This window comes from Phyllobates terribilis, unplaced genomic scaffold (genome assembly GCF_046119375.1).
Source record: "Phyllobates terribilis strain yellow unplaced genomic scaffold, ASM4611937v1 Scaffold_445__1_contigs__length_1489776, whole genome shotgun sequence".
NCBI classification, from domain to species: domain Eukaryota; kingdom Metazoa; phylum Chordata; class Amphibia; order Anura; family Dendrobatidae; genus Phyllobates; species Phyllobates terribilis.
This window is the reverse complement of record NW_027363205.1, coordinates 677,917-691,696: the sequence shown is the minus strand read 5'-3', so window position 1 is coordinate 691,696 and position 13,780 is coordinate 677,917. Positions and strand designations below refer to the sequence as shown.

The window sequence follows — 13,780 nt, the reverse complement described above, 5'->3', positions numbered from 1 at the left end:
AGATGAGCGGCGCGAGACATTTGTGTTAAAAATCGCTGATTGGTCGCTGGCGCTGCCCGCGACCAATCACCGATTTGGGCGCCAAATTCAAATTTCGTCCGCGACCAATCAGCACAGCGGTGTTTAAATGTGGAGCCAAGATCGGTGATTGGTCGCGGCCGATATTTAAATTTGGCGCCCAAATCAGTGATTGGTCGCGGGCAGCGCCAGCGACCAATCAGCGATTTTTCACACAAATGTCCGGACCTTTGTAACACTATGCGGATACTGTGGAGACATCAGCGGCTAGGGTGTGAAGGGAGGACCGGGGAGCGGCGCTGCGGGTCGGGATACTTCTGCTGCGAGCAGTCGCTCATCTCCCGGCTTCTCGGAGTGGAAGTACCCGCACAGGCAGCGGCGCTCCCCGTTCCTCACTAATACGATTCCGCTCCCCGCTCCTCACCAATACGATTCGCTGATTGGTCGCGCTCTCCGCACGAGACCAATCAGTGATCTTGGCGCTAAAGTTAAACACCGCTCTACTGATTGGTCGCGGCCGCTGCCCGCGACCAATCACCGATTTGGGCGCCACATTTAAATAGCGGCCGCGACCAATCACCGATCTTGCCGCGACATTTAAACACTGCTGTGCTAATTGGTCGCGGACGCCAGACGCGTCCAATCAGCGAGATTGGCGCCAAATTTAAACAACGCTCTGCTGATTGATCGCGGTCGCTGGCCGCGATCAATCAGCAGTATTGGCGCAAAATTTACACCTCACTCTGCTGATTGGTCGCGGCCATCAGCCGCGAACAATCAGCGAGATTGGCGCCAAATTTAAACACGCTCTCCATTCCTCACTAACACGGTTCGCTGATTGCTCGCGCCTGCCGCCCGTGACCAATCAGCGATTTTGGCGCCAAATTTAAACACCGCTCTGCTGATTGGTCGCGGCCGCCATCCGCGACCAATCAGCCAGACTAATCAGCGATTTTGGTGCCAAATTTAAACACGCTCTCCAGTCCTCACTAACACGGTTCGCTGATTGGTCGCGGGCGCCGCCCGCGACCAATCACCAATATTGCCGCCAAATTTAAACACCGCTTTGCTGACTGGTCGCGGTTGCCGAACGCGACCAATCAGCGATTTTGGTGCAAAATTTAAACACCGCTCTGCTAATTGCGCCCCGTCGGCCGCATACATATTCTAGAATACCCGATGCATTAGAATCGGGCCACCATCTAGTCTATATATATAATCGTCTTATCCCATCGGTCGGTCTGTCTGTCCAGGAAATCCCGCGTCGCTGATTGGTCCGGCTGCGGCCAATCAGCGACGCGGGATTTCAGAAAAAGATGGCGGCCGTTAGCGGCTCATCTGCCGGACGGAGGTCAGCGGCGATGCAGCAGGGAGATGACCGGCACTAGCTGCTCATCTCCCCGCTGCTGGCAGCACAAGTACCCCTATTGGTGGCGCCGCTGACCTCCCGACAGCAAGTGTGAACGGAGGACCGGGGAGCGGTGCCGCCGGTCGGGATACTTCTGCTGCGAGCAGCCGCTCATCTCCCGGCTTCTCGCAGCGGAAGTAGCCGCACAGGCAGCGCCGGTCCTAACCAACACAATTCGCTGATTGGTCGTGGCCTCCTGCCGCGACCAATCAGCATTATTGGCGCAAAACTTAAACAACGCTCTGCGGGCGGTTGTGACCAATCAGCGATTTTAGGGCCAAATTTAAACAAGCTCTCCGGTCCTCACTAACACAGTTCGCTGATTGGTCCCAGCCGCCACCTGCGACCAATCACCGATATTGCTGCCAAATTTAAACACCGTTTTGTTGATTGCGTCCGGTCGGCCGCATACATATTCTAGAATACCCGATGCGTTAGAATCGGGCCACCATCTAGTAATAATATATTTTTTAAGAAGGGTGTCCAGGCCCTCCTTGTATACTGGTAGTGAATTCACCTTGACAGCATCATGTGACAGAGAGATCCATAGTCTTAATGCTCTTACAGTAAAGAATCCCCGTCTGTTATTATGGTTAGATGGAGAGGACGCCTCCTTGTCACTGTTGCAGATCAAGGTGTAGAAAGATCATCAGAAAATCTGGGTCCTGTCCCCTCATCCATTTCTCCATTGTAATGAGATTTCCCGTCAGCCGTCTTTTCTCCAAACTGAATAACCCCCAGTCTGATCCCTCGTCCTCTGCAGTCCCTCATTCCCTTCATCACCTTGGTTGTTCTGCACCCGCTCTAGTTCATCTATATCTTCCTTATAGACTGGAGCCCAAAATTGTCCCCAGTCCTGTGTGGCCGCAATAGGGACTTGTATAAAGGCAGAAGGACGTTCTCCTCAGGAGCAGCTCGGCCTCTTTTAATGCATCCCATCATTTTATTTGCCGGCCACTGGTCACTAAAGTGGACTTCAACTTCCACCCATACACGCAAGTCTATAGCGACTATTTTACCCATTGTTTTACCATTTAGTACATAATTGTACGTTTTATTTCCTCAACCCAAGTCATTGATCTCACATTCTAGGTACCTGCAGCCAACACTAGGGGGAGTTCTTTGCATTCTGTTTATATAAGGAACACAAATCTGTATGCATGTGGCACCCTCTAGTGGTGGCTATGAGCAAAGCAGAAAGAAATTTATCATTTACATGGGGAATGTTGATGCTATTAAAAAATAATATAGCACAGAACAACCTAAAAGTTACAAATATTCTGCATGATAGCCATAGGAAGTAATAGGGCATATAGAGAGGCTTTTAAGCAGAACAGACAAGCTGGTGTCGTACTAATAAAGGGAGCGTGACCAACCCCCATTAAATGCTATCACTGCCCCCCATCCCCTTATAGGGGGGTGGGGGGTATATAAAAGTAGACAACCCCTTTAAGCATCAGGTCTCTATAACAGATTGTAGAAGCTCCTCGTGGGGTGATTGTATTACACCGTAATGAATCATCTCAGGCACAGTTTTTACAGTTTTTTTAAATCAAAAAGCCGCTAATTCCATCTTTAATGAGGAGAAAGGTAAATGATTATTTTATAAGAAGTAAAACTTCCAGTGTAAGACCCATCCTTCCAACAAGCCGACATCACAAAGTAGAGGAGATCTCCGGAGAGCAGGATCAGCGCGACCATCGGAGGAATCCAGAGGTTTTATTCCCTGAAAATTGCACTTCTGTTATTAGTGAAGAGCTGGAAGGCAGCGAGGAGACGAGAGGGGGCTCACGGGGAAAGAAAGGGTTAACGTCCGGCCCCGGCAGGCAGCGCTGACAAGGGGCGATGGATGCTATATGCTGGGAAACTTTCCATCATGGGGACATTCTGCACCTGGGGGGCTTCAGGGGAACTCGTCAAGATCCTGAGGCCCCAAAGGACGAGAGGCTGAAATACAGATCCGGTGCAGGTATAACACACGGACGCCCTGCAAAGGCTACGGGGATTTAGGGTTACTGCAGGGTAATGGGGGGGTTTTCAGGAATGATTGACTAATAAGGGGTTAAGCACATATGTGCTGCTCAGCGAGAGCTCATTGATGGGAATAGCTGATTTTTCAGGGCAAATTCAATATTGGAGCCCATTAGTGACCTGTCCACCTTTCCAAGTTGTACAAAATTCTAATTTATTTTCTTTTTACATAAGACTTTAAAATGCTGATTACTCACAGCCACCACTAGGGGGAGCTCAGTGCATACAACACACCACAGGCGCCCTCTAGTGGTGACCGCAGGCTGCATGAAGCTCATTACATACAGCAGGTGCCCTCCAGTGGCGGCTGCAGCTAGCGCAGAGTTCAGTGCATACAACATACCGCAGGCGCTCTCTAGTGGTGGCTGCTGGCAACGCAGAGCTCTGTCCATACAACAGCGCAGGCAATGCAGAGCTCAGTGCATACACCACAGGCTCCCTCTAGTGGTGGCTGCAGGCAGTGCAGATCTCAGTGCATACACCACAGGCACCCTCTAGTGGAGGCTGCTGGCAGCGCAGATCTCAGTGCATACACCACAGGCGCCCTCTAGTGGAGGCTGCTGGCAGCGCAGATCTCAGTGCATACACCACAGGCACCCTCTAGTGGAGTCTGCTGACAGTGCAGCTCTCAGTGAATACACCACAAGCGCCCTCTAGTGGAGGCTGCTGGCAGCGCAGAGCTCAGTGCATACACCACAGGCGCCCTCTAGTGGTGACTGCTGGTAGCGCAGATCTCTGTGCATACACCACAGGCGCCCTCTAGTGGAGGCTGCTGGCAGCGCAGATCTCAGTGCATACACCACAGGTGCCCTCTAGTGGTGGCTGCTGGCAGCGCAGATCTCAGTGCATACACCACAGGCGCCCTCTGGTGGTGGCTGCTGGCAGCGCAGATCTCAGTGCATTCACCACAGGCATCCTCTAGTGGTTACTGCAGGCAGTGCGGAGCTCAGTGCATACAACAGGCGTCCTCTAGTGGTGACCGCTGGCTGCATGGAGCTCAGTACATACCGAAAGTGCCCTCCAGTGGTGGCAGCAGCCAGCGCAGAGTTCAGTGCATACAACATACCGCAGGCGCCCTCTAGTGGTGGCTGCTGGCAGCGCAGAGCTCTGTCCATACAACAGCGCAGGAAAGGCAGAGCTCAGTGCATACAACAGCACAGGTGCCCTCTAGTGGTGGCTGATGGTGGTATGGAGCTCAGTGCATTCAACATACCACAGGTGCCCTCTAGTGGTGGCTGCTGGCAGTGCAGATCTCAGTGCATACACCACAGGCGCCCTCTAGTGGTGGCTGCTGGCAGCGCAGATCTCAGTGCATACACCACAGGGGCCCTCTAGTGGAGGCTGCTGGCAGTGCAGATCTCAGTGCATACACCACAGGGGCCCTCTAGTGGAGGCTGCTGGCAGTGCAGATCTCAGTGCATACACCACAGGCGCCCTCTAGTGGAGGCTGCTGGCAGCGCAGAGCTCAGTGCATACACCACAGGTGCCCTCTAGTGGAGGCTGCTGGCAGCGCAGAGCTCAGTGCATACACCACAGGCGCCCTCTAGTGGAGGCTGCTGGCAGCGCAGAGCTCAGTGCATACACCACAGGTGCCCTCTAGTGGAGGCTGCTGGCAGCGCAGAGCTCAGTGCATACACCACAGGCGCCCTCTAGTGGAGGCTGCTGGCAGCGCAGATCTCAGTGCATACACCACAGGTGCCCTCTAGTGGAGGCTGCTGGCAGTGCAGAGCTCAGTGCATACACCACAGGTGCCCTCTAGTGGAGACTGCTGGCAGCGCAGAGCTCAGTGCATACACCATACCACAGGCGCCCTCTAGTGGAGACTGCTGGCAGCGCAGATCTCAGTGCATACACCACAGGGGCCCTCTAGTGGAGGCTGCTGGCAGTGCAGATCTCAGTGCATACACCACAGGTGCCCTCTAGTGGAGGCTGCTGGCAGCGCAGAGCTCAGTGCATACACCACAGGCGCCCTCTAGTGGAGACTGCTGGCAGCGCAGAGCTCAGTGCATACACCACAGGCGCCCTCTAGTGGAGGCTGCTGGCAGCGCAGATCTCAGTGCATACACCACAGGTGCCCTCTAGTGGAGGCTGCTGGCAGCGCAGAGCTCAGTGCATACACCACAGGCGCCCTCTAGTGGAGACTGCTGGCAGCGCAGAGCTCAGTGCATACACCACAGGTGCCCTCTAGTGGAGGCTGCTGGCAGCGCAGAGCTCAGTGCATACACCACAGGCGCCCTCTAGTGGAGACTGCTGGCAGCGCAGAGCTCAGTGCATACACCACAGGCGCCCTCTAGTGGAGGCTGCTGGCAGCGCAGAGCTCAGTGCATACACCACAGGTGCCCTCTAGTGGAGGCTGCTGGCAGTGCAGATCTCAGTGCATACACCACAGGTGCCCTCTAGTGGTGGCTGCTGGCAGTGCAGATCTCAGTGCATACACCACAGGTGCCCTCTAGTGGAGACTGCTGGCAGCGCACAGCTCAGTGCATACACCACAGGCGCCCTCTAGTGGAGACTTCTGGCAGAGCAGAGCTCAGTGCATACACCACAGGTGCCCTCTAGTGGAGGCTGCTGGCAGCGCAGAGCTCAGTGCATACACCACTGGTGCCCTCTAGTGGTGGCTGCTGGCAGCACCTTAATTCTTGTATTAGAAGACAGACTTTAGACATAGTAAATAAATTGCTGCAGATTCCTGAACATTCACATCACACTGAACCACATGATCATTGGCACCTGAGATTTTTCTTGCTTCCAGGCTGAAAGTTGAGTACCAGGGGCCCCTAATGTTACAGCCCACCCGTCCATAGCTCTGATCACTGCTCTGCTGAAGGGGATGGGTGGTCTCATTTCTGCAGGGAGAAGTGCAGCTGCTGGCAGCAAAGTCCAACACCCGACCTGTATAGCGCCTTATAATAGGAGCCGTATACGATACCGGCCACCCCCAATGCAGAGCGGAAACCATCGGCACGGCCCTGTCCTGTGACCAGCCTGATCCCCACCGTCCACAATCTCTACAGTCTGGATCTAAATGTCTGGCCATTAATCCCTACAGCTCATAGTATCATTTGCAGGGGCAAATTCTATCCCTCCGTTCAGTTTCTGGGAAAGCTGAGTGATGAGCAATATGGCCGCCCTGACTGCTCCCACATAGGTGCACTGAGCGATACACAGAGCCGATCAGCCATCTCCCATGGTAAATGTATGGCGGCCGTATTCTGCCCTCATCCAGCTGATTGGACGCGATATAGAAAAGCGACGCCTTCATAGAAAACAACCGAAATTACATAATGTATTAGTGCAAGTCAGACTAAAGTCAAGGAGCTGTCCGGGCATGCTGGGAGTTGTAGTTTCACAACAACCAGAGACCGTTGCCCTGTGACTTACCCTTATACGGCAACAAGGCGTAGTGCAGCATCATACAGGTAAAATCTATAGGAAATGCTGTTATCACCTCCAGAGCAGCAATCGCAAGTCTGCCAGATTCCTCCTAGCTTCTCAGGCTTCGTGAACCCCCCCCTCCGCCCTGCGGCCCACCCCTGGTGGTCTCACATAGCGCATGCTCTGCTGCGGGGCATTGGGGGAGGTGCAGTGTTTCCACCAGATCACACAGGACAGATTATTCCATATGATTATTATTATTATAAACCATTTCTCATATTTGTTACATATTTTACATGGTACAAGATCAGACAAATCAGACTGATGAGAGAAGAGATAAGAAACTTTCCCCACTACCCTCTCCTGCCCGCTACAGACGGCTGATACCAGAGAGGCAACAGCACATTTCGGATTTGCCCTGACCTATAGTGGAGGAGAAACCGTTGCTGTTTGCGATGGCGCTGAGCTACCTGCGCGTGGTACAGAATAGCGCAGACCGAGGGGAACACATGGGACCTTTACCCTTCCACCAGTCTTGAGGGGGCGCCCACTACCCTGGTACCCAACACAAAGGTGCCCCCTCCTCAATGACGCTTCTCATGCGCGTTCATCTTCTGAACAGATCATGAAATGCCCCCGAGTGGGCGCACATAGAATAGAATTAAAAATCCCAAACAAGTGCGAAAAAAAACACAAAACACAAAAGTGCAGGCACAGCCAAATTATGTTTAACCCCTTTCATGTCCACCAATCGTAGTGGCAAAGAACGGGTTAAATCACAGCACTCTGAATTAGCGTCGGCCGCCACGAGGAGCGATGAGGAGGCGACACTTATCGAAAAGGATCCAGGTCATGTGAGCGACTTACTGCCCTGGCCCCTCCCCCTGATTGCAGGCCCCGCCCCATGGTCACTTGCCCCTCCCCCTGATTGCCGGCTCCTCCCCCTGACCGCAGGCCCCTCCTTTATCTAGTATAATACACTCTGTAGTACACAGATTTTGAACGCCACAGGGAATAAGAGTTGTCAGATTTGAGCAGGTCGAGCCCCCGGCCGGGGTACTGGTGGCTGCCGGCGTCCACCTCTTCGTGACGATCCCGCCTGTAGACCGGCACAATCTCCTCCAGCTGAGGCTTGTTGGCGTTCTTTTCGGCTTTCTCTTCATTGTTGGGATTCTCTGTAAAGAACAGACACAAGTCAGGAGTGAGTCCAGGATATCAGAGTGGGACAAGTCATGGGCGCGGAGCTAAAACAGAAGCATAAAGGGGTCTTCCGGGAATAATCCGGAAACAAGCAGTCTTACAGAAATCCCGCAGAGAGAGTACAGGGCGACTCATGCTGATCTGATCCGTTTTTGGTGCAGTTTTTCCTCCATCTTCGCTGGGTAAAATTGCAAAGTGCTTGTAAACACCAGCAACTTTGCATTTCACTCTTTATTAAAAAGTATCTCTGTTGTCAAATATGGAGGTATTCTTAATTCTATAGTTTACAGCTGGTTGCCTAGGGCAGGGTTCCCCAACTCCAGTCCTCAAGGCCCACCAACAGGTCATGTTTTCAGGATTTCCTTAGTATTGCACAGGTGATGCAATTATCACCTGTGTAATACTAAGGAAATCCTGAAAACATGACCTGTTGGTGGGCCTTGAGGACTGGAGTTGGGGAACCCTGGCCTAGGGTACCGGCCACCTCTACAAACTATCAATGGTGACTGGTTTCCTTGGCAAGGAGAGCACGCTCGCAAGCTTTTTACTTTAAAGTGTGAATGAGCCTCTCTGATGCTAGATGCGGCCCGTTTTCCCTCTGCAGAGGCACAGCTCCTCCACTAGTGGCATTGGGGAGAGGAAAAATTAGGCAGCGACTCAACCATCCCGCCAGTCTGATAGGTCAATCTTAACCTACGGAAAGGGAGAGAGACCACAGTAACTCCCCAGAGAGCACATTGTTGGTTTTTGATCTCCTGCAGAGGTGAACATCCATGACCAGTTGGTGCTTCTCCAGAAGCCTCCGACCTCCTCGGAACAAGGGGGTGAGACGCTGCTTCTCAAGAGGCCCCGACCTCGTCCGGATGAGGGGGTGAGACGCTGCTTCTCGAAAGGCCCCCTACCTCGTCCGGATGAGGGGGTGAGACGCTGCTTCAATAGGGCCCCCGGAACTCTTTAGGACGAGGGGGTGAGAGCCCCTAACTCCTCAGGACGAAAGGGTGAGATGCTGCTTCTAGAGAGACCCCCCGACCTCTTCAGGACCAAGGGGTGAGATGCTGCTTCTTGAGAGGCCCCAACCTCCTCAAGACGAGGGGGTGAGACGCTGCTTCTCGAGAGGCCCCGACCTCCTCAAGACGAGGGGGTGAGACGCTGCTTCTCGAGAGGCCCCAAGCTCCTCAAGAAAAGGGGGTGAGAGGCTGCTTCTCGAGAGGTCCCAATCTCCTCAAGAAAAGGGAGTGAGACGCTGCTTCTTGAGAGGCCCCGACCTCCTCAAGACGAGGGGGTGAGACACTGCTTCTCGAGAGGCCCCAACCTCCTTAAAACGAGGGGGTAAGATGCTGCTTCTCGAGAGACCCCCGACCTCTTCAGGAAGAGGGGGTGAGACGCAGTGAAGACCTGCTACAGTATTTATTGTACAGGAATGAAGTATGAAAATTGTACAAAGTACCTTCGTCCTCGTCCTCGCTGGACTCGCTGACGTGCACGCTCACAGCCGTGTTTGGGGAGTCTGTCCATTCAAAGTAAACCCCAAAACCAATGTCAAAGTTATCTGTGGCAAACTCCCAGAAAAGATAGGAGCCCTCCTCGTGTGTGGGGACCCGGACTGTGACCACCTCTCCTCTTCCGACGGTGATGACTGAGTCCGCGTCCTGCCGGATCTTCTCTTTGAAGTCTTTAATTTGGGGTCTTTTCCACATGGATGGGGCAGCAATGACCGGCGTGGACTCTGTAGAGAGAAGGAAGTGGAAAAATAATGAGCAAACATAAACCATTAGCCAATGTCCAGGTATCGTCTGATTGTCCACCCAACAGACCCCAACCCCAATGGGGTCCATAGGACGCACCTTTAAGCCCGTTCTCCAGCAGGTCTTCCAGCGGGGTCTGCCTCCAGTTCTGTCTCAGCATTGTCTATGTGTGGGTGGGTTTGTCCGTTGACCGAGGGGGCTTCTCCGGAGCCGGTGATGCTTCCCATGTTCACCTTGGATGGAGAACTGACAGGGGAGCTGGTTCCTGCCGAAAGTGCCTCCTGCTGTTTCTGTAAGGCCGAGAGGGTAAGGAGAGGGTAACACCACGTCATTTATGAGCATTCTTCATTTCTTGTATGCTGCGAAGCAAAACTGCAGTGTAAAGCATGAGGGGAAGAACAAAGAAGCTTAACTTCTAATGAGGCAGCGTTTCAGACAACCACAGACTCCAATAGACGCTGCACACAAATCCCACTGTCTTCCACTTATAAACGCTGCATCTAATCAACCAGCTACTCAGCGCACCACCACCATCAAGAGCAAAACTCAGCCGCGCAATTTTTTTATTTTTTTCTTACTAAAAACAATTAGTTAATTAGTTCAGGTTCCAGGGAGCGTAAAGTGCAGGGTTTATTTTCTACATCAAAACCCGCAATAGCAATCTACTCTGATTATTGTATTTTTACAGCTGTTTTTACCCCATTTATTGTTGAAGATCTGAAGGTTTTATTAATTCTGTACAAGAAGCGAGGGCATTTTTTCATGCATTTTTTCGGCTCCACAGGAAAAAATAAACAAACCAAAAAAACACAAATTTCAGCAACGTCTTTAGATGCACAGCGGCCAGGAGTTTTCCTGGAAGCACAAGAAGTTTCCTCAAACTTTTAAACCAGTGTTTCCAAAACTCCAGTCCTCACGGCCCCCACAGGTCATGTTTCAGGATCTCCTTCGTATTACACAGGTGAGAGAATTCCTGATGCCTTGATAGTATTACACAGGTGATGGAAATACTAAGGAAATCCTGAAAACATGACCTATGGGGGCCGTGAGGACTGGAGTTTGGGAAACACCGTTTTAAACACAGGGGATTTTCTGCAAAAAAAAACAAACCCTGCAGCATTTATGCTACGTGGGAACATGGTCCGACAGGTAAATGCAGCTCAGAGCAGCGAGGCTCGGGGGTCTGTGCGCTGCGTCTACCTGTTGCTGAGCGAGCTGCACTTGGTACAGCTGCTGCATGTACTGCTGGTAGTGCTGTTCCTGCAGCTGCCGGATCAGGAGCTGCTGTTGCTCGAAGTTCCCCGGGTACTGCTGCGCTGCGTACTGCTGAAACTGCACCGCTGTCTGCGAGTTCAGGGCGGCCATGATCTGCTACCTGCAAAAAAAAAAAATAGAATTAAGATTTGAAACACAAATGCACGGTCCTGCCCTAATGACTGCTGCACCCGCCATTGCCTGTGGCCGGCAGAGCTTTAGTAATTTTCCATTAAAATGAATGTGACAGTGCTCCGTGGACCCCATTGTTGGTGACCCCAGCGCATGTACCCTCCAACCGGTCACCAGCATTGCATACAACAGACTGCTCCTTGCACTATGGCTCATACTACGAGGGTCCTGAATGAGTGACCCACCCAAAAATATCCTTTAAGAAAGATGAGTGACTTCCGATGGGAGTACTTACTTCTGCTGTTCCATTCTAAACCGTTCATCCTCCGCTCGCATCCTCTCTTCCTCCTCTCTCCGTAGCCTCTGCTCCTCTTCTTTCCTCCGCTTCTCCTCCTCTCGCAGCAGCCGCTGCCGCTCCTCCTCTTCCCGCCGTCTCCGCTCCTTCTCTTCTCTCCAGTAAAGTCAGCAGATGACGCTTTACACTGAACTATGTCGGACATGATTTTTGCAGCAGCGTCAACCGTTCTCACTTCCTGGGACTTAAAGCAGAAGTCCGGTCCATGATCCCTCCGGTCTTACATACCGACTACTCCGTAAATCCATAATCACTGACTCCAGCTATACTGCAATTAGTACTGGAGTAGGAGGTAACCTGAAAGATGCCTCATGTTCTGTCAGTCTCATACTGCTGTTTTGTCCCCCATGCTTTACACTGCAGGTTGGATTCTATGTATCAAACTTAGTCAAAGTTTAAGAACTCCTGCGGCTTTAAGTTAGTGATATGATAGGGATTTGATACCACTTAAGGCAGTTGGAAATTTTACAAAATTGACCCATAAAAAACAAATATTTCTCGCCTGATGACTCCTTCGCTTCTCCCGTGCTCACACTCTGGCGGCCATCACTTTTTTTCCTGCAGCGATGATGTTGTATAATCCATGTGACTGCTGCAGTCGATCACTGGTTTCTACGGTCTCATGCTGTACATGCCAGTGATTGGCTGCAGCAATCTGATAGAGTGACGTGACGTTATCCCTGCAGGAAACAGAAAGCTCCTTTAAACTAACAGACAACCCCTTTAAGTGTGGAAAAACGTGACCCAGATGTCGATCATCATCTATCTTGTGAGATAGCGACTGCCGCTAACCTCTGCTATAGACTGGAGCAGAAAGATTTGCAGGACCCAGGTCCGGAATCCATAGAAAACCGCTGCAAACCATCTCCTATCTATCAGCATCACCAGCGCCTCTTCTGGTAGAGTTGGGTGGGTTCACTGCACAATCTGCAGAGCGGTCCCTTTAAGAACGTCTCCAGTAACTATTAGTGCTGGAGTTGTCTTCAGGTACCTGTCTGCAGGTTGTGCGTCACCTTGCCGCTCAGCCCCACTCACTTTAATAGTACTGAGCTGCAATACTAGGCATAGCCTGTGGACACGTGTGGCGCTGTTTCTGGAGGAAACCAGCAGTTACCGTGCCCCACCGATGCCGGATGTACGGATTGTAGGGATTAGTACCTTTTTCTCTCCTGCTCTTCTTTCTCTATTTTATGGGATGTGACGTATGTGGAGAAGAGGTGGCAGCATCTGTTCAGGAGGGTGATAAACTCCGTCATGGCTTCCTGCTTGCTCAGGTTGCCCAGGGCCGCCCATTCTTTCCTGTGAGAAAGACGACAGTGTGTGAACGACACTCAGAGGGAGCAAAGGCTTCTATGAAGAGGTTAGAAACGCGTCGTCGTTCAGTTTTATGCAAGAAACAGTCTGCAGTTTTCTATTAAACTTTGCATTTCAATTCCTATTTTTTTTTTTTTGGACACATCAGATCGATGCATGCCCATGATGGAAAATCTGTTGCCGTTTTGCGTACACAGCTCCCATAAATGCTCATGGTAATGAGGTTCACCCTGCAGTCGCTGACGGCTACTTTAGTGGTGAAAAATATACAATGGCAGGATCAGACTACATATGTAGTGTAGTCTGTAACCATGGAGACACACAGATCTGCATCAGTGCTGTGTATACAAAACGGTAAGAAAACGTTAGGCTATTTACAAAGTGGCTACTTTTTTATAGGAATGTGATACAGTGAAACAAACCACACGACGTTCGTTACCTCCTATCGTTGCCCAGGACATCGAAGAAGCCGACTTCGGGGCACGTGTCGGGGTTGTACGGTCCCAGGAGGACTTGTTTGTACACAGCCACCAGCCTCAGCTTCTCCTCGTAGGTTGGATGGAAAGCCTTCCCGTCCTTCTCTGTAAAAAAATACAGAAGGAAAATGGTTAGGAGACCCATCACATGTACCAAACTGCGTGTGCCGCCATATAATGCTCCACAAAAACTGTAATAAGACAGTGATAGGACCACTAAAGCCACCTGACCCCAGTGTGCAGTAATCAGACCCTGCAATACTGAGTAATATCTGTGCACAACACATAATACAATCCACTTTCCAGTAATTGGACCCAGAACGATAAAATTCAATTCTTACAGGGTGATTCCTTAAATACCTTGTAAAAGTCCCTGAGCTCCCCCGATTCTGTAGCTCTTTTCCGTTTTTCGCTGCGTCGCTCCATTGCAGAGATATTCACATTTGCGTCTTTTGGAGCACTGCATGTGAAA

The 13,780-nt window shown here is 51.5% G+C and overlaps 1 pseudogene; it reads right to left on the bottom strand.

Annotated features, from left to right (window-relative positions):
* Positions 1 to 7,795: 7,795 nt before the first annotated feature.
* LOC141229004 (Golgi resident protein GCP60-like) lies at positions 7,796 to 13,453 on the bottom strand (annotated as a pseudogene).
* Between the last annotated feature and the right edge of the window lie 327 nt (positions 13,454 to 13,780).